Source organism: Alligator sinensis, unplaced genomic scaffold (genome assembly GCF_000455745.1).
Source record: "Alligator sinensis unplaced genomic scaffold, ASM45574v1 scaffold61_2, whole genome shotgun sequence".
NCBI lineage: Eukaryota > Metazoa > Chordata > Crocodylia > Alligatoridae > Alligator > Alligator sinensis.
Genome location: NW_005842108.1, coordinates 1,501,583 through 1,523,162, shown reverse-complemented (window position 1 = coordinate 1,523,162; position 21,580 = coordinate 1,501,583). Strand labels below are relative to the sequence as shown.

Genomic DNA, 21,580 nt, shown 5'->3' with positions numbered 1-21,580 from the left:
CAGGAATGTGTTACATAAGGCTTTATGGCCAAGTCATAAAATAAACAGATTCTAACATAAAATAGTGTATACGTCAATACAGACGTATGTACCCTATGATGTGATTTCCACAAGAGAATGGGTAAGATCTTGTATGACTTTAGATAAGGCTTTCTTACTGCCTGCCAGTCTGGTTTAATTGGATTTGAACTGTTAAGTGTAACCTGTTTACATGTTGCCTCACATAGTAGCAACTTATCTTACAGTCAGTTTATTTCAGAGGGAAAGCAGTCTTATGATTTGAAATTAAATAACACACTATGCCATGCTGAGAAAAAAAGGGGGGAAACCCAAATTATTTGTTTAGGTATAAATTATTAAATCCAAGCACGAAAACAGTGCTTCCTTGAGCCAATTTGGAAACCAGTTAATTTTTGTAACGGCTGACTTTTTACTCTGCATATATTACTGATTTATATTTGTGATGTTAATTTCTTCTTTAAGACTGGCATATCCATGCACACATGAGGATTTTAGTTCTTTTCGAGATACTTTTAGGGCCCAGCTAGGAATTAACATGCCAAACCCTGGTTTGTTTTTTAACTGTTATTTAATTCCCAAGGCACTGGTCAGGAACAATGGTGTGTTTTTCCCATCTGTTGACATGAGGTAGCTGCCCTCTAAAATGAAAAATTAAAAACAAAATTGCTTATGTGTAGTTGAGATGGCCAAGGTGCTTGGTGGTGTTTGCTACAGTAGAGCAGGATCATCTGTACAGGCCAAATTTTTAAAGGTATTTAGGTAAAGCTGCAAATAGGCACCTGGTAGGATTTTCAAACTTCTGCATGCCTAACACCAGCTAATTTCACTCAGAAACCTATCTGGGTCCCCACATCTTAGATCACTTGGAAAGAACAATGTTGTGCCAGTGCAGAAGCTTGGAGACTTGTATAATATGAAGCAATCAGAATAGTATGACTACAGGACTAAAGGAATCTTTTTAGCCACAGAAAGTAGATATTAGAACCACCATGGTCAGATTTTGGGAAGTTGGGTGGAAAAGAAATAGTTTTAAGGCTTTCAGTTGCCTCATTCAAGCCATTTGTGCTAATCTGGTTACCAACTCATGCAGCTGAATCATGACTCTAACAACATTTAGTGGGGTTTGTGTATGTGTTTTTTCTTTGATTATTTCATCTTCTAGAATCAAGTGACTATATTAACTTTCATTTGAAAAAAAAGCTATATTTCTAGGCCTGACAATTATGGAGAGAAGCTGAAAACTGAATCCTAAAAGCTAAAATATTAGAAGGTGGATCATACCCTAATTTATTTTATCAGGCCTCTTAAAAATTATGATTATACTGGATCCCAATTTACATGATTTTGGATGGTTGATATGATAATACTCTGCTGAAGTAGAGCAGTGTGATGTGCAGGGTGAAATGGTGTGAATAATGCAGCTTTCAATTCAGTGAAAGCCAAAGTAACTGAATTACAGTTTTAGAAAATAAACCATTCCTTGAATATCAGGTACTCTGCAGTTATTTTCAGGGCAAATGCATGTAACTGTGTTTGTACATGAAGTGGAGAAAAGGCCTCTGCTTTGGTTTTGAGAAATCCAAAAGCTTGCCCAAATGTTCTGCAGCAAGTGAACATATGGAAGCACAAGGATGTTCACTGTCCTTGATCTTTTGTTTTCTGAAGCAGGCATCTGAGGCCAAGAACTCCCAGGTACTTACGAGGCTTCCAACACACAGGAAATCAGTATATATCAAAATGAGCCAGGCTACTACAGTAACATCTCCATAAAGTAGATGCTGGCCCTTATGAAACAAATTCTGTAGTTTTCTAGAGTAGCTCTTGACATGTAATTGATATACAGGGGTTCCCAAAAGGGATCCAGTGTAACTTTTTCTGCCCATAATGAGGGACATGTGATAACACAGTATTCTGAATGCTTTTCCTGTAGTCTTTATTTTGCAAATCATGGATCATAGTCACCTGAAGTTTACTTGTACCAGAATCCTAGGATAGATCCTGAATAGCAGAAGTCTTGGCAGCTTTGTGGTCTACCTGCTGCCCTTCTCTGAGGGATTAGTGCTATTTAAAGTGGGTGGCACCTGTTCAGGAAGGAGCATGGCTAATGTGGCCACTGATCGTGCTGTTCAATATCTCTCCTTTAGAGAACTTTCATAGGGAGTGCTGGAGTAGAAGCTGCCTTATCCACTGAAAAATTAAAAATTATCAAGCGGACCAGAATGAAACACTGCCTATCCTCCTTTGCAATGGCTTCCCCTGAAAAAGAAGGGGCCTTGTTAGCACAGGGAGGCCTGTTTCAGTGATGCTGTTTCTCTAGGTTTTCACTCAAGTATATAGAGTAGACTTCATTCATGTGGCCTGTTTAGTATATTTTGCAACTGTGGAAGTCCCTAAGGCAGCCTTCAGTGCTCTCTAGCCAGCTCAATTTGATCTACCAATATAATGCACCCATGCCACAGCATCTCCCTAGTTTGGGTCAGCTTAGCTGTCAGCAGAGCCTCTAAATTTTTGTAGAGTACTATTTACTGCCCCCAAAAGGGCTCCAAAGAGACCTGGATAGCACATATTTTAAGTGGCTGAACCACTTCATAATTTTATGTCTGACTTGAAGGTGATTTGGGCAGATTTCTTCACTGATGCATAATATGGTGAGTAAATGAAGTAGAGTTGGGAGTAGAATTTGTGAGCAAGTATGAAGCTATGTAAATTTTTACAAAACTGAAATAAGTGTCTATTAATATGCTGACCGTCTGTGAACTCTGAACTGCAAATTTATTTGGAAGCATTAGAACTTGTCTTTGAACTGGTGAATGGCACAGTGCTTTGAATGTCTGTAGATAGGTTTTTATGTTGAAATCACACCTATTTTAATGTGCTAATTATGTGTTTTATTTTAAACTGCACTAAGGGAAGAGTGGCTTGCTCAGTAAAAAAGAGGATCAGCTTGCAATTCGTGTGGCATTAACTGAATAGAAGAAATATGTTCTTTAACATCATTACCATACAGATTAAATGGTATTAATAAGTGAGAAATAATATGGAATCATAGTAGTTTGAGACAGAAAGGCCAGTTTTCATTCTGAGATCATCCTTATGCAAAGGCAGGATACATTTCTCTGATGTTCACATATGGAGCAATTGATTAGAGTGTACATGAATAGAAAATATCGCAGTAAATGGAAGTGAAATATTTATTGAAACCAGGTACAAAGATGATAGTGGGGGTATGTGCACAAATAGATAAATGTCTGTTTTTAAAGCAACTTCAGGGATTTTATATAAAAAATTATATAGTGTGTGTTTGTGTTTTTATTTGTATGTGTATGTATATAACAACGTAAAATATACCAACTGTGATGATTAATGTTAAGTGGGTGAAGGACTGGCTAGCAGAGGCTTTTTGGAGGAGGAAAATTATATGGATGAAAGTAAGGGAAACACCAGTGAGGGTAGGCAAAAAGTGCATGTTGTATTAGAGAATAAAGATGCAAAGAGATGGTGCCTTCTACTTTCACAAACATAACAAACACCTTGTAATGCAAAGTGGAGGGGGCTGGAAATGGGTGGGCTGAGCTTCCTCCCAGGAGGGGGCTGAGCTGATCCCCGCCTGGCTTGCCAGGCTGTGGGGGAGCGAAAAGCCCCTGCGTGGGAGCTAGTAGTAGGCTGGACTGATGTTCCCCTCCCTGCCTCTCACAGGTAGGGGGCTGGGGAAGAAGTGGGGCTGTGCTAATCTCAGCCCAGCTCACTGGGTTACAGTGTTGGCTACAAATGTCCAACTTGGGATCCTTAAAATTCTAGTTTATTAGGCAGATTGAAACACTGTAATCATAAACCTTGGGGCTGGTCCCCCCACACACACACACACATGCACATACACAGACACACACAGTAGCAGGCTACAGAGTCAGGTATACCTATCCTACAAGTGCTGGAGTCTGTCATTGAGGCTTCTTTCAGCGTGGTGTTATCTTCCAGAAGGGGTCGCCGGCTGGTCCTTCTGGCTGGACAGGGCTGGTCGAGTTGGAGATCAAGAGGGCGCCACTGAGGGTCACTTTTCACTGCCTTTTATCTGTCCTTGGCAGAATTTGGTGACTCCCCAGTTTTCAGGTTTGCCCAATCCAGGGGTCATTGACCCTCGTGGGACTTCCCCCCCACCTCGGTGGCTACTGGACGGCATCTGTCAGCCCCAGGGGTCATCCGCATGTACGTGCAGGTTTGGGAGTCCATTGATGAATTTTGAATAGGGCTCTGGGAGTGGTCGATCTGGAGATATTCAGCCCAAAAGTTGGTCCCCTGCATTGATTAACTCAGAACAGGGCTTCTAGCCCTTGATCAGTGACGTTTAGAGATTTCCCGGTTGCTACATTGTCTTCTATTGAGTTCTTCCGTTGGCTGATCTGCAGCTTCCAGGTGTTAATTGCTGCCTGCTGCTACCATGTTACACATTCAATCACTGATTCACTTGCTCTTTCAGGGGCCAGCCTGATACAGGGAAGGGCAGTTTGATTCCTGCCCTTGTTAACATTGTTACAGTGTATAACTTACTTATGAAACTAAATACATTCAGTTGAAAGGTGAGGAGTATAAAATATAAGCTACAAATGCCATGGCACACAAATAGATAAAAATACCAAAATACAAGGGGAGATACGAAATGCACACATACAAATTTTAAAACATAATTCCTTATCTTAAAGTGAAAGAGAGAGGAAGGAAGAAAAGGTAGAAAAAGATAAACATATCCAAAGAGGGGAGAGCAAATGCAGGCAAGAGGAAAAGGGGGCTTTCTGCTACAACAGGGGAGCAAAAAGTTCCTGGTGGGGGCTTTCCTATTGCACTGGGCAGACCCTGGTTGGGGGGGTCAGGGCTGGGCCAGTGCGTTCCCCCTGCTCTGCCCCCCTTCCTTCCACAGGCTGTGGGCTGGTGTGGGGACAGGGCTGAGCTTATGCCAACCCTTGGCAAGGGGACAAGGGCTAGAGGGGTTGGGGGCCCATTGCCTTGTCCCTCCCATCCTGCCGGTCTGACAGGTGCCGGCAGGGAGCAGTGCCTTAGCTCTGTGATAGCTGGAAGAGGGGTTAACCCTGTTCTGCTGGAGCAGACAGCATAGCCCAGGGCTACAAAAGCATTCTGAGATGCTGGGAGACTGTGTTAACTTGAATTGGGAAGGGATCTGGGACAGAAGTTCCATAAACCGGTTTAACCTAAATCAGTTGTCTGATACTACACCCAACCTGGTTTATTTTAAGCTGGTTTTGGCCATTTTGAAAACGGTTTATGTATGCTGAATTTGTGTTCTGTTACAGGCTTAAACCAGATTCAGATTACTTAAGAGTTTGTGTGTAACTTCTGTCCCTAGCCTAGAAGTCCCAGATAAGCGAAGTGCTACACAGAGCATGCCTCTGTGTAAACTGCTTACTGCAGAGTTGCCTAATTAGCTCTGCAGTAAAGCATCACCATCTACATGAGCAGTGGTATTAGGCCAGAGTAAACTAATTAACTCCACTGTAGGATAGTACTGCCTGACACAACTACTATTCTATGGGAGAGTTATTTACTGTGCCGCAGTACACGTGTAGACAGTGACTGAAGCTGGCTGGGACACGAAGGTGCTACAGTGTGGGGCTGCCTGCCAGCTAGCCCTGCACTATAGTTCCCCTCTATTCAGCACTGGTGAGGACGCATTTGGAGTCCTGTGTCCAGCTGTGGCGCCCCCCCCCCCCCCCCCCCCCCCCAACTGGACCCTGTGCCAATGGGGCTGCACTACCCCGGCTTAATGTACTAGACTCCTGGGCACACATGTAAATGCTGCACCCAGGAGCAATAAACTCTGGTGCGAACTGTGCCAGAGTTTATTCAGGCACACTAATTGCATGTGTAGGTGTGCCCAGACAGTAGGAAATGTTTCCTGCTCTGAATTTGATATATAAATATGCAAGATTGAATGAGCATAGAAGAAAAGAAGAATGTGTGCTATTTTACAGATGAAGAATCAAGGTACATGATTTACCACTGCCTTGCATCCTATTTGTTATTTATATCTGTGTAAACTATGTGCAAAATGTTACCAAATTGAATGATAGAATTGTACATCCCTGTTATGCTTCTGTCTCATGGATTTAAGGCTGCAAATGGACAACACCTTTGTGCTGCCCTAGAAGTTTCTATGGTAGCACAAAGTGAAAGCAAACATATCTGTGGTCTTTGTTACATCACAAATGTCCAACTGTGGCTGTGACAAAAGGTGTTATAGATTTGTGACATTATTTTGTGGCAGATGTATGTTTTGTGGCGGGAGAGCACAGACAGCCTCAAGCTGCCCATGCTTTCCAGCTGTACTGGGCAGGCACTGCTAGGGCCTCTGAAGCCCAAGTTTCTCCATTTGCAGAGGCATGCCCTGAGTTGGATGCACGTCCGCAAGCAGGGAACCCTGGTGTTTCCAACTGTTTGCAGAGCTGTGTTCTGGATGTTCTCCTATAGGATTGGGCCTCTGAAACTCTGGGAGCAGCAGGGGCCCTACCCTGTGGGACATGGGTGATAGAATACATCCTGGCACCTGATCCTCTTCATTTGGTGACATCTGTTTATAGCCTTAAGGTCTATTCAAGTGGAAAAGAAGGCACAAAGAGGTGAAGGGGCCCTTATTCCAAGCCTACTGAAAGACTGTCATTAATTGCAATGTGATTTGGGGCAGGGTTATGCAGAAATCTGTGGTAAAGCTGGGATTGGAACCCCTAACTCCTGAATCCCAGTCCAGTTAACTACTTACATATGCACACACACACATCTGATAACACTTGTTGTCTTCTACAACCCAAAACATGTTTGCTCTCCCATCCTCCTTCCCCTTCCCTATTATCAGTCTCTTTTTTGCTCTCCTCCAATTTGTTATTCTTTTCAACCTGCAAATATGATGCTTTTTTTTCCTCTACAGGCTGGATTCTCTGTGGCCATATAGACGGGGAGTGGGAGTTAGTAGCATGGTATTTTATAGCCCTATATACATTCTGGGTTCAACTGGGAAAATGTAAGCTGAAACACACACGCTCTGTGAGAGTGAGAAGCTTGAGAAGCAGTAAAGTAAAAGACATGTGCAGTTGTGATCTCTCTGAGGGAGGGGGGAAAGCCAGAGTGTCCTCGCTGTGCATGTGCCGAGCCACTATCTCACAGAGTGAAAAGGTATCAAAACTTTGAGGTGTAGATCTAGAAGTTGTCAGTGTTGCCTGGATTTTTGGATGTCATGTTTCCAGAAAGCTATTGGCAAATTGGAGAATTCATGGAAAATGGAACCAAAATAATTGTGAAGTTGAATGGGGGGAAGGGGCTTCTTGATTATTTGTATTGCAGTAGCACCACAAGAGCCCATCCTTAAAATGTCAGGTGTCATATACATGCCAAAAAAGGCCCAGGTTCCTGTAAGCTTACAGTATATAGATATAAGATGAGATACAATTGGTAGCTCCAAAAAAACAGATGGGATTGGGGGAGTGGCACAAGGTGACTGTTTTTTCTTCATGTTAGGACAGTATTTTTGCTATCCGATGTGTTTGGACAATCTCTCATAGACAGGGAGAGCCTCCCATAACACAAATAATGAATAATTATTACAAAATCATAAAGGAAATTTAAAACAGCTAAACATACATGAATGTAACTAAGGAACAGTTGGCAACGAGCAGGATAAGTATACATGTGGTGAGTGTTACATGTGGTGGCAGAAGCTTTGCTTAGAGCTTTTAAAACTGGACAGGAAAAAATACATGTAAAATGCATAGAAATGTAGGAATAGTCTTGAACTGGTTGAGAAGTGGACCTGAATAGGCAAAACATCTTTTTTTGGTATAGTAAAGCAGTAGTGGAGCAAGCAGGCCTGTTCTCTCTTTGCTTCTGTTAGGGGGAAATGATGCTGTATTCCCTATTTTTAACTAACTTTTTCATCTGTTTTGGTTGATTCTTTGGCAGGGACATGGTGATCTAAAGGGTAGATTCCACTGCTGTGGAATAGCTCTGAACAACAGGCATTCAGTGAAATCAAGGCAAAATCAAGTTCACCTTCAACGCTGTTATAAAAACACACCATGAAATCAGGACCTGGCCTGCATTTATTCAGTTGTCAGAAGCCAGATAATACAGTATATAGTGTGGTATGCAAAAAGACATCCATTCTTGTTCCCTTTTACTTTAAATTTACCATATCATCTTTATGCAGCTCTTTCCAGAATTTTAAGCAACCAGCTAGAGGATCTCGTGACTCAATATTTTGAGCTACCTTTCAAGATAACTTTTCTGAAGGTAAAACTCAGTGAAGTCCACTTACATCATACACACCTGGTGGTTTACTGCTGATGGTTACTGTGTGGGGTCCAGAATGCCAACCCTTGGCCTGAAGCTAAGGATTAGGTGTATTTTGTGCTGTTTGCATATCAGTTTAGAGTTCGCTCTTATGGCCTGTGTTTTAGATCTTTAGGGGTTAATAAAGGGCATTACTTAAATCAGTTGTGGCAGAAGACCTGTAGCTTGGCATGACAGATACAGATAATATTCCTACAGTATGGAGAGCAACAAGTTGAGTTGGAAGGGAAATGGTTTGCTATTCTGGGAAACGTTTTGAGATTTGAAAAAAATATACATTCCTTTTCAGGAAAGAAACAAGACCTTTTGTAGTTTTCTGTGAAAAAAGGAGAGTGTTAGTCCTATTCTACAGTAGCCAATAATTTTTCAAATCAAGTGAGGCCCTGAAGTTAGGCATTCTGTATCTCGGGTGAGAGCTCTGACCCCGACTGCTGGCTATTCTGGGGTCAGACATTCTCAACATTTCCACTTGGAGCTGTACTACATTTAATAAATTGTAGACCCTGATATATAGTGACCATTTGATCAGCGTTTCTCAACCCGTGGGTTGCGACCCAAAAGTAGGTTGCAAAAATATTTCAAAGGGCTGCAAACTGTGGCAGGGCAGAGGGGAAGTGGGAAGATGACTGCCCCTTCCAGTGGGGTAAAAGCGCAGGGGAGAGCTGTGTGGCCAGGCTGGCAGCACCGGGACTGGTGCCCATGCTTGGGGGGTGGCCAGGAGATGCACAGGTGGTGGGAGGGATCATGACCAGGCTGCCTGGCACAGTGCGACAGCCCCAGCCCGGGGTGGGGGGGCGGTACCACAGGCCTCTCCTTCTTCCTCCAGCCCTTGCTGGGGCTGGATTTGCTCCATTGCTGCTCGCATGAGCCAGAGCCACTGCGCTATGGCCCAGGCAGGGGAGGAGGGGGCATCTGGGGGCCTCTCTGGCAGAGCTGGAGTGGGTAGGGGGTTGTGGGTCGACAGAGGGATGCCAGCTTGGCCCAGGAGGACAGGGGACTGTGGGTTGGGCACCGGCAGGGTCAGAGGAGTGTGGCTTGGGACAGGCCATGGATCTTTGCAAATAGGTCCCGGTAGGAAGAAAGATTGAGAACCATTGATTTTGATCACTAGTCTGCTTGCAGGCATTAAAAAATAAATGAATAAATAAATAAAATGCTTTACTGGTAGTAGCAGCACATTACTTCAACTAGGGTTTGCAACATCTGTATAGATTGGGCGCTTCAGTGGGGCTTTTTGGTGTTTTAGCTAAAGCTGATTCAATTAGCTATTAGATAGAAGTACCAAAAACGCCCCACTAAAGCGCCTGATCTATACAGACGTTGGGTGAGCCAGGTCCAGCTAAGGTGCTGGCCTCTTTTGGGCGTGTGCAGGGCTTGGTGCGGGAATGTACCGAGTATAAATTAAAGCACTGTTTTGGGTTTTTTTTCTAATGTCTGCAAGCATAGAGGGTTGTTGAGACTTGTTGGCTGGCTTGCATTCTCTCATTCTGGTTTTGTCCAGTAATTCCATCCTGTATCTGAGAAACTTTTACGGATAAAGAGTTATCAAAACTGTTGTGTTCCACAAAAAGCTTCAGTTTCAACAAACAGTTGTTTTCAGCTAAAAATTCTCAACCAGCTCTACTAATAAGTGCCCTTTGAAGCTGACACACTACTGGCTACAAAAGGTAGCTCTTGTGACAGGAACTCCAGCATATTTCTGTACCAGTCAAGGTATCACGACTCCAAAGCACTAATTTTAAAGTAACACCTGAGCATATGAAATGACTTTCCTCACTTCTCACAAAGTGTAAGATTAATACTTGTCAGCACATAAGTGCCTTCATTATACGTACTCAAGGCATTTGTTGGAGTTTTGGAAAATGCTGCCCTTGGATCAACAATGCTCAGAAGTTCAACTTTGTTTTTCTATTTAGTGAATAGTTAGAGGGATTTTGAGACCGTGTGAGGTGGGTTTAAGGGGCAAAGCCTCACATAGGGTTGGTGAGGAAACTCAAGTATGCAAGGCAGGGAATGCAGGAAGCTGCAGTTGCAAAGCTGTCATCATTTTCTGAATGTAAATGAGGGTTCCGGGCAACATCAGGTCTCAAGAAAAGTGTCTCCGTTAAGTTAAGTAACAATATATCTCCATATCTATCTTTCATTGTGTATTGTTAGCCAAGGTTTCCATTAAGATCATTTTCAATCCTTTAAAACATTATTTATAAATTTTTTTTTAATTCTTTTCTCTTTGCCCCCCACATGCTCTTTACTTGAGCATGGCCTGCTTACCTAATGATTCTGTGCCTTCTTTCTTGCCTTCATTTCCCTAATAATCCACACTCACTTGGTATTGTCCCCTCTCAGCCTGCCTCCACTTCTCTGTTTCTCAGCATTCTTCCCTTCCATCCCCCCTATTCCTCCAATGGAAGATAGAACAGTGTGGCACCTAGAAACTAATTGGTACAGAGAGTCATAGGGCTTATGTATGCGCCACATTTTTTGCCCTTTCATGCGCTGCAACTGTGTGTCTGTTTGAACAAGTGGGATTTCCTGATGCTTTTGAAGTCTTTCTTATGCGCTAAACTAAAACTCCTCGGATGTAGTTTAGTTTGGCTTGCTGGGAATTAGTGTCGCATCCATGGATTCGTTGCATGCAAACACAAAGGCACTCAGACATGTAATGAGCTTCTTTGTCCACCAGATGGCGGTGCAACTTTTTTGTAGTTCACCCCTTTGAATTGCTTTCGCTTTCGAATTGCTGCCACTTTTTTTTCTTATGTGGCTTTTTCTTTTTTTTTCTTGTTTGCTGGCTCCCTGCTTCCACAGCTGTGTGGCAGGAACCAGGCATGGGATAGATGGGGGGCCCCAGGCTGGGGGAGTAGTGCTGGACCATTCTGTTCTCCTGTGGTGCTGGCTAGGGACCTGGCTTAATTTGTTTGAAGGCCTAGTGTGTGTAAACACAGATGTGACACTCCAAGGCTTAATTCATTTGAAAACCTAGTGCGTGTTAACATAGATGTGACACTCCAAAATAAAAAGTTTAAATTTTATAAACCTATTTAATTTAATGAGGGTTAAAACCTGTGGTGTGTATAGGCATCCATAAGCTTTTGAAAGCACTAACCTACTTTATCAGATGCTAGGTTGTTGCGTATGAAAACTCATGCCTTTGAACCAGTTAGTCTCTAAAGTCCCACCCTGCTGTACCTTCTTCCTGACTTAAGATGAACAGGGCCTACCACAGTCCGTTTCCCGCCACCTCCCCCTTCCAGCAGCTAATATTCTTCCACTAAGGCTGGTTTTCACTGAACAAAGAGTACTGTGCACACTGCAGGAACAGAACATTAGCTCTCTAGTTTGAAAGGCAGCTAGTATAAAAGCAAGATGCATGTAAATGCAACATTTTCATCATAAAAAATCAAATATTTGGAGTGATTGGGTAACCTTTTTTTTTTTTTGTGGACGTTGATAGTGGAAAAGGCAGAGAGAATGACTCAATGTGCAAAGTAGCGTGCTCAGATCTTTCAGTTTCTTTGACGGGTCCTAGGACCTCAGTGGTGTTACAGGGAACTACATAATTATCCCAGGCTCTTGGCATCCCTATAGTGGTCCAGTAATTGTGTTTCTTAATCCCTGTATGCAGTATGTATACAGGAATGTTTTTCTCAGGCTGCATATGAAACCACATTCATGTGTTTTTCATCCACATGGTATAGCAGGCCTGCTAATGGTTCCGCATCAGAACCCATGTAAGCTGTTTTTCAGTTTAGGAAGCTGCATTTGGAATCACTTCAATGTGTTACTGCCCCATAGTAGCATAGCCAGGCCTTGGCAAAATTTACTTTGAGTTCCAGGGGAGAAAATACTTATATGGTCAAATGGTAGCTTATTTAGATGATGTTAACTGTGTCTGTGCAGCAGTATTACCAGAAGCAATTGCGCAAGAAGTTATTATTCTGTGTAATAAGAATATTGAGCTCTTACAGTGCTACCCAATATTAAAGGAATGCCATCAATTTAAGTCATCCCTGTCTGCAGAATTTTATTGCCCCTAAATCATTAAATTCCTGTCCCTGAAAGAGATTGGAGAAATGGGGGAGGGGAATTTGAAGAATACTTGTTTGCTCCACATGAGCAATTAGTCTCCACATTAATCTCTAAGGTGCCACTTTAGAGTTAGCCTCTCAAGTGCATTGGAACAGTTTCACTGATGGCTTGCTTGTTCCGCTTCCTATCTCAGACACAGTGATGTCACTTATGCCAATTAGCCACTTTCCCTTATGGTCAGTATGGGTTTTTCTCTCAGTGAATAAGAGGAAAACATAATTATAGAACCACAGAAATTGGCAGAGGGATTCATTTAAAAAATAGTGATTATGTTTCAATATGGTGATGCTATTTAGAGCTCTAAAAAAGAGAGAGTTTTCTTTTGTTTTTGTCTCCACACATTTCCTGTGCTTAAATAACCTATGCAATAGACTGCTTGAACAAGTAGATAAAACATGCTTATAGGAACGTTTTTCATTCGGTCTCTTGAGTGCTTACTACAAAACTAATTCAGTAACTACAGTTCTAAAGATTTAAGATTCAAATTCAATGTAACCACCCTACAATACTGTTCTTAGTAAATATGGATCAATGCAGTAGTTACAACTTAGAACAGCAATCAACAAGTTAGACAGCAAAAATATTTAAACTGGCAGCTGACAGGTTGTCTGTCCTAAATGGAAGGTGCTGATTGACAGCCCCAAAGAAGGGGCACCCTGTTTAACCACAGAGCAAATGTTATGTAGGCTACCACTTTCATTAGCTTCCCCATGCTGGCTTCTGAAATTCAGTCTTTATGCTCACTAAATATGCCCAGTTTTCTGTTGAAACTGCCAGAAAGAGGCTAATTAATACCTAAATAATGTCATGAGACTATCTTTGCTGCCTAGTAGCCTGAGACCAGGCTGTATAATTTGCACCAAAGAGCAACCAAGTAAAGGCTTGGATTTTCAAAGGGTATAGACGGAGTAGGTTATCAAACTCCTGTTGACTTCCTGTAACTTCTTTTGGTCCCTCTTGAAATTTTCAGTCCAGGACTGGAGTGTGGTCATGTAGATTTCAGGTTCATTCTGCAGGACATAAGAGCATTTTTCAGTCTTGGGACTGAGGTTCTGAAGACTTTTTTCTCTTCCTATATATTGTTCAACAAATGAAAAGTCTGGTGAATTCAAGGTGTTGCCATCCAAGTACAAAAGAGTCCTCTGTTTGTTGTGAAGATTTTTCCGTCTACTTTGCAGATAAAATTCCTGGATGTGATGTCAGGGGTAAGACAGTATCAGGAGAGGATAAAAGGGCCATCTTCTTTGGTTGAGTTTCATCCATTTTCTCTTATGGGGATTTTGGAGTAATTGGGGAAGAAGTGAAAAATAAAGTGGGACAGCAAATGCCCCTCAGCTTGAGAAACTAGGGGATTTGAGAGCTGTTACTGGTGAGGATTGTTAAAATCTTTCTGCAAGAGGGCAGGATGCCAGCCTTTCTGAAATATGCAATCATTAGACCTCTGCAAAATAACAATCATTTCTTTCCAACAGTCTGGCTAATATCATCCCATCTTGTGTCATCCCTTTTTTGGGTAGGTTGCTAGAGAAAGTTGAGTGGGGGAGACGAGCTCTTGCACAGCCTGGATGTTTTAGATTTTTTGATCTATATCAGTCTCTGGGTTTAAACCCAGTTACGCCACAGAACCTTCAGTGAAGTTTCCTTGTGTGATGGATTTACTCACAGTCAGTGATCTCTTATTCTTTTTTAACATTTTTGGTTTTATCACCTGCCTTGTATGCTGCTGACTAGGTGTTGGAGAGGCAGCTGCACACTGTTGTAGGAATGGATAAGACTGTTCCTAACTGGTTTCTTTCTTTCTTCTTTGAAGAGTCCCATGGAGTGATTTTGGGCAATTGCTTATCAGGGACTCTTTGCATCTCTTGTATTTTAGACCTCTTGGATTGTTTGTGTGTGAACTGAGATAATATGGCTTGCAAGCGGTTGGTCTATTGATAACATACGTGTCCTTTTTCATTTGATTTGGATGGTCTGTTTTTCCCATTTTACTTGGATGATTTGGCTAAAGATTAATCCAAAGAAGTTGAGGGTGGCAATGTTAGTGGGTAGGGAGAAGATGGTTGAGTAACTAATGGGGCCTTCTGCCTGCGGCTCTCTGCTGCCAGTTGGCATTTTGTTATTAGTTTCATGTGGGGGGTTTTAATTGCAAATACACCCCAAAGTCTGTCTGATATATGCCTGACTGATCATTTTAGAGAAGAGAAACATAAATAACATTGCCCATTCTCAGTTACTCAACCTATTAAGCCTTCTGGCTAGGGACAGACATTACACACAAACCTGTTGAAGTGATCAGAAACTGGTTTAACCCTGTAACAGAACAGACATTCAGTGCACATAAACCAGCCTGAAAATGGCTGAAATCGATTCAAATGTGGTTGATGGCAGACACTGGCCTGCCATAGCCCCTGAGGCAATTTCCTCCCTCCATCCTCTTACTGCCCTGCCCCCCTCAGCAAACCCTGCGGACCTCAGCTGGGGCTTGCCAACTGCAGCCGCACCTCCATGGCTTGCTTGCAGCCAGGCAGGGATGGAGTTAATTCCTCCCTGTCCCTCTCTCCCTCAGAACCCCTGGGTTTTTGGCTGCAGTCTCAATCATCACACATATGTGCTGGAGATGTAGTTAAGGGAAGTTGCACACAGCTTCACCAAAGAATACAGAGAGCTACATTTACATTATAAAACAGAACCTGTAAAAGGTAAGAATATCTAAACAAAGCCTTACTAAATGCCTGGCTGTAAGATGACACAGGATTACGTAAGACTTATGCAAAGCTTTCTCTTGTCTTCCTCCTTTTACATTTTAAGTTAAACTAAATTGTGTATGCTGTGTTTTACTGGGCTGTATTTTAGCTTAGGTGAAGATTTTTGGTAGTTCCCTGTTGTATGCTTTGCAAATTGCTGTGTTCAGTGCCTTATTGCTTCCCCACTCCTTAGTCTGGTAGCAGTTGCCACCCCTCCTCCCCCTGCCCTGCTATGCCTGGCACCCCCTGGGCCTGCTAGTCACACCCCCTCCTCTCCAGCAGCCTTGGAGGGTGTCTCTCTTTCCTCCCCTTTGCAGTGGCTGGCAGGGGTGCTCTAGTGCCCCCCAGCTTCTGGCTTGAGCCACTGCAGGTTTGTGGCTGTATTTCCTGGTTTAACAGAGAATGTTGTTCCAGTTATTAATCAGTTTAAGCTGTGCAGCTTAGATTAACCTGCAAAGAGTGAATCAATTCAGGCTCAGGCTTTTTGAATGTCTGTCCCTAGCCTCTGAATTCTCATTTAGAGATTTTCCTTTAAACTTATATTGAAGCATTTGAAGTTACCTCAGCAGTTTCCCAATTTCTGCCTCCATCTCCTTTAGTTCTTAATAGTTTGCTTCCTGTTACTAACACATAAGTGTTCACAACACAGATATTTCCAAGTTTTAGTTCTATTCACAGTATGTCAGTTATGTTAACAATTTATACTGATATTGCTCACATTCAAAGATGATCCTGCTTGTGATTGTTTTTTTCTCTCTTTTTTTTAACTCTGCGGTGTGCTAGATTTTGGCTAGAACTGTCCAAAAAAATCCCAAAGTTAAGAAAGTTCATTCTTTTTTTTTTCTTTTTCTTGAAGAAGATTTTCACAGATTAAAACACAAAGATGATGCTGGAAAACAAAATCTATTAAACAAAAGAAAAACACAAAAATGATAGCTAACAAGTGTGTGCATGTGTGCAGCCATGCACAAAACTGAAATAAAAGACAAACATAGTCTTGAGATTGCAAATGAATCCATGAAGTTGGAGCCCTGAATTTGCATGGAGTCTAATTGACATCATTAGGACCTTACATGGGTGCTAGGATTCCCTTGCACAGGTTTGTTTGATGGTACAAGCCTGCACTATGAAACTTGGATTGTACCAAAAAGAAAAATATTGTAACTTTTAGGAAAATTCTGCCCTTGGATACATGAACAGTTCCAGCCGAACTAATGGACATCTGAGGGTGGAATGTGGCTTCTTATACTAAGAGAAAACAACACAGTAAAAATAAATAATGTGCCAAAACAGCAAAGGGAAAAGCTTAACCTAAGATTTAGTTGATGTTGTAGCTTGCTTCTCTATCTCCCTAAAACACTTTCTGGCTCTAAGATGTTTAGCTGTTAGATGTCTTTTTCCATTGAGTATGCATTTACATAGAAAGTAGAGACTGGGTTTAAAATCAGCAGCTTATACAAATGCAGATTACTTTTCAGTCGGCAAGTAGGATAAACTAGACAACAGTTCATGGTCACTAAAAATCCAGCAGCTAATTTTAAAACTCATTTAGCAGGCTGCATACCAAAGATTTGTATTTTAAAATGATCATAGGTGGTGTTGAATTTTTGTCTGCAAGTTTCACTTTGATCTGTTCCTCGTTGGTGCTGTTTGTTCCTCAAAGCCTTATTGTAGAGTTTCACTCTGGGAATGAGTGACCTGTTTGTTTCGTGCTGTCCTAGTCTAAGTTACCTGTTGCCTCCTTCGTCCACCGTGGATCCTTGTATTCAGCTGCACTAGCCTATGCTTCTGTATGCCACGCAGGAAAAAGCATAGCTGGATATTAAGGAGTCGTAGACCCTGCTATGCTACGGTCTTCCCTTATTTCTCTTGTAGAGGGTTTGGCCTAGGTAAATCATGGCTGCATTTGTTGTTTTCATTCATTGCTATCAGTAGGCATTGGAATTACTTTATACAGAATCATTCCAGTTGTTTGCTAAAGTAACTCCAGATGTAACATCAATCTGTGTGTAATTAACCTGCTTTATGGCTTGGCCTAGAGGGCGATTTTCATCATCTACATTAGTGTTTCTCAACCTTTTAAGTAGCAAGTACCCCCTAACTTCTGAAAATTTTAGTAAGTAACCCAACACTCAATTTTCCAGCGGATTTTATATTTACAGACTAACGTGTCATCTATGAAACTATATAAGGTCGTGATATGACCGATGTGTGATCTGGTGTGGATAGGGTTGCCACCTTTTATACCAGGGCTGCACAACTCAAGTATGTACGTGGGCTCAAGGTGATGTAGGCCAAAGCTAGGAGGGCTGAACCCAGTGCCGCACAAAGCACGGGACACCAAATTATTACTGGAAAATGTAAAGTGCCGCGCAATATGTGGCACACCAAATTTTTTTCCATGGTTTTGAGAGGAAAGGAGGGCAAGAAAGAGAGAGTGTTGGGGTATCCATGTTCCCCCTGCATTTGTCTTACGTACCCCCAGGGGTACGCGTACCAAAGGTTGAGAAACTATGATCTACATTTCATGAATAAAATGAGGAGTGTATCACAGATGGGAGGAGCTTTCTTGCCCTTCTGGAGCACTGTGGTCAAAGAAACTGACTTCCGCACATTGAGTCACCTGTGTTCTGACACAGGCAGCTTGTTAGAGATTTGAGTTTCATCACTAGCCTCTACATATAGTACAGTCCAGTACAATCTATTATCAGCCTTTGGTAGGTGCCCCCACTGCATAAGGTAATGACTTACACTTTCATAAGCGCTCCAAGTTTACACTTGTTTCCTCCAGTCCAGTCCAAGCAGTGGTTATAAAGCAATTACCCATGTTCAGTTTATATTCAGAAAGTAAGCATGGCCTCAGGTTTTGCAAGGCTTTATACAAGGCCCTTTGCTGCTTGGTATTAATTAGGGTTTCCTTAGCTGAAAACAGATGCTGTAAAGGAACGTTTTGTCACCAAAGGGTGCAAGAAGGGTTGGACAGCTAAGTGGGGCAGATTTGGATACCTACCACATCCTACTTGGCATGTCTATTCTTCTACCAAGTATAGCTAGGCCAGTATGACTGGTCTCCTAACTCCTTCCTGACCTGCTTTCCAAGCCTCCCTATTATGGCCTGAATTCCAGTGCATTTCCTGCTCTGCTTTCAAGTTTTGCATTTTTCCACCCTGTAACAGGGAACCCCAACCCTGTTAGCTGCAGTTTGAGGGGGAACAGGAGTTTTTTAACCTGCAGGGGCCAGCAGTAACAGCAGCCTACCCAGCAAGAGCGCAGACCCTGAGGCTGGGACCTGTTAAGGCCTCTGGGAGGGTTCAGGGCAGGAACAGACAAAGCTAGTTAGACCAAGTAGAGGCAGCTGAACTAAGCTGCAGCAGACAGGGGGAGGTTGATTATCAAGCAAAGTGGAAACCCCTTTGTGTGTCTGGAGAGAGCTGACAGGAAGGGGTGGAGCTCTGGGGCACATAAAACCAGGGCATGGGAGCTAGCAGGGCAGTCTGACTTTGCTGGGATTTGAATCTCCTGAAGAAAAGGACTGCAGGAAATAGCTGGCGGATGCCTAAGGGCTTCCCTATGGCTGCAAGGAGAAAGCCAGGGGGAGTTTAGGGCATGTGGTGAGGCAGGGGGCTAAGATGGGGTAACTGGAAAGCAGTTTGCTTGTATGTGTTTTGACAAAGCTTAAAACTGGAGGTTTGAGTTGCAGCTGCAGGGGTGGAGGAGGCCCCAGGCAGGTGCCTCAGGGGCACTCTGCTACTGGGACTGAGACCCAGGAAACTAGGTGGACCTGGGAAGAGCCACAGCCAGATAAAAAGGGCTGAAGTTGGGCAGTGGAAGCCTGGAAAAGGGTCTTGGGACCCAAGGGACCTAGTGTTGATTTGAATGTAGAGGTCTGTTATGAAGGGACCTCTGAGAGTCATCTGCAAGGCATGGATATGATTGTGGGGGCAGCAGGAGGTCACCATTTTAGCCCCGAAGGTGACCAAGGCCCTCTTAGAGAGTACACCTGTGGGCTGAGAAACAGGTAACTGGCACCAAGGAGTAGGCCACCCTGGCTTGTGTAGGCAGCCTGCCCTTTTATATATTTAACAGCAAGTTGTAGCAGGTGAGAGGAGGCAGAGGAGGTTGGAGAGCACAGACAGTTCCAGTTGGGACATTTGAATCCTCAGCATGGCCAGACTCGTCCAGTGTTTGGGGTCTCATCAATTCAGCGCATGGACTGAGGAGGAAAATAAGAGTGAATGGCCGAGTGTTTTTCCCCCCCCATCCAAAGGTATGGATCTCCGCAGCTGATCACAGCATATGTCTAAGGTCAGCCTTGCCAGAAGCTTAATTTTTCTGTGGGGAAATACCGATCTCAAGAAGTGGTAATAAGATACAGAGCTCCTACTAGTCTTCAGGGTTGCTACTTTATCAGCTTTCACAAACATTAGGTTTTGCCAGCCACCTCTTTTCCCAAGTACTTTTTCCAACAACTCAGGCTGTAGAAATAGTATGTAAGTTGGACTATTGTCATCTAATTTTGCTACTTCACATGCAGAATATTGACTAAGCAGTGATTTTAATTTGCACAGTGACAGAGGAAATTATCAGAAAAATATTCCCTATCATCTGGCTCGGCACTGAAATTGGAAAGTGTGTATTTGAAAGCACTGCTAATGCTTTGTGGAAAGCTCTGCCAAGCATTCTGTGTTGAGACAATTGTGCCAATGCCAAACATATTTCATCCATATCTCTTCCAGGGACATTTCCAGGAAAACCATTTCTCCATATCTTAATCTTCTACACATGGCATCACAATTAATTGCTGTAAAAAAATTACGATACTGTATATATCAGATTTTACCACTCATGGCAGTTGGGTGTAATCTCATGAGCATCCAACCCAAAAGCTCATTCTAACTTTTCTTAAAAACAGTGTCTTCAGAACGACAACTTTGACTTCATACCACTAGTGTCAGTTAGGCATTGAAAGCATTTGCTTCTAAACTCTGAAGGAGAATCTCATAAAGGAACTCAGTGCATTTAGGCATGTGGGCACACAAAGGGGCTCCCTCATTACAGCAGAGAGAAGCTAAAATGTACTTGAGACAAACAAGCTGGTGGCCAAGTTTGCCTTGCAGGCAGGGATAGATCAAGTGTTGTCAGATCTATGTTGTCTCATCCATTCACTGGGCATCTTGAGAGAGATACTATGACTGAGGATTTGTTGAAGGCTCATAGGTGTACATACAGATGATTGTCACTGCTGGGAGCTTACTGAAGGATTCTTCAGCTAACTTGTACTCTCTGGGGATTTACCTCCCTGCTTCAAACCACAAACAGTATTTTCCTTAGCCACAACCAGATGCTGTCCAGGAAGTATCCAGTGTCACAGAGGAAGTCCTGAAAGTGTTCAAGAGACAAAGCTTTTATTCCTGATGTTGCTTCATTCCAATAAAGCAAGAGTCTCTTTCACCTAGGAAGACTAAGTAGATGGATGGGACCATTCATGATACTCCTATGTGGCTAAGACAGCTTGGCTTTTGGACAAGTATCTAGTTGGCTTCTCATATGCTTATTTGCCCAGAAATAATATTTTGAAATCAGGGTAAGATCCTGCATGCATAAATTGTACCCGTCAAGTGCCAATGTAGGGCACAGACAGAAGTGACAATTTTTACCCAATCTGGCCACAGAAAGCAGTTTATAGCCGTGACCAAACACAAGCACATGGCTGCAGACAGCTTAAAAATGGCCGATTGGGTGAAAATCGGAACCCTTATTTCATGAGGGGTCAGATGAAAAAATTTCAAGATAGTGTCTTCTGTAACTTCTGTCTGCCTGCCTCCCAAACTTTTGCTGTTTTCAGAATGGGGGGGGGGGGGGGGGGGGGGGGGGAGGGGCGTGGGGGGGGGGGAGGGAGCAGAGGGATTTCGGTCTGGGGTTTTTTCAGCCCCTGCTGGAGGGTGGAGTAGGTGAACTGGAGCTCCCCCAAGGTGTGGAGGGATCCAATTCATCCACCCCATCCTCCAGTGCTGGTTGGGGAACCCCTAGAATGAGCTCCCTATGCATCCTCCCATTCTGAAAACTTTGCAGCCTCACAGGGAGGAGGGGACATTGCTGGAGGAAACTGGCTGCAGGCCGGCAGCCAACAGCTAAATTCCCCTTCCCCTCTGGAACCAATGTTGAACTTCTGTTTTGTCCGGGGGATTGGTGCAACTCAGAACACTTCCTGCAAAGCGTTCTTGGTTACAACAGGAAGCTGTGCTTGTGTTGCACTTGATGGCTTGGATGGTGGCTCACTGCATGCAGCTGACACTCAAGTTTTTCATAGACATTCGGGCTGGAAGGGACCCTGAAGGATCATCGAGTCCAGCCCCCTGCCCCAGGGGCAGGAAGTC

General features: G+C 43.2%; 1 protein-coding gene across 1 annotated transcript in view; it reads left to right on the top strand.

The window, feature by feature from the left end:
* The window catches only part of CACNB4 (calcium voltage-gated channel auxiliary subunit beta 4), a 151,711-nt gene that overhangs the window by 1,138 nt on the left and 128,993 nt on the right, over positions 1-21,580 (top strand).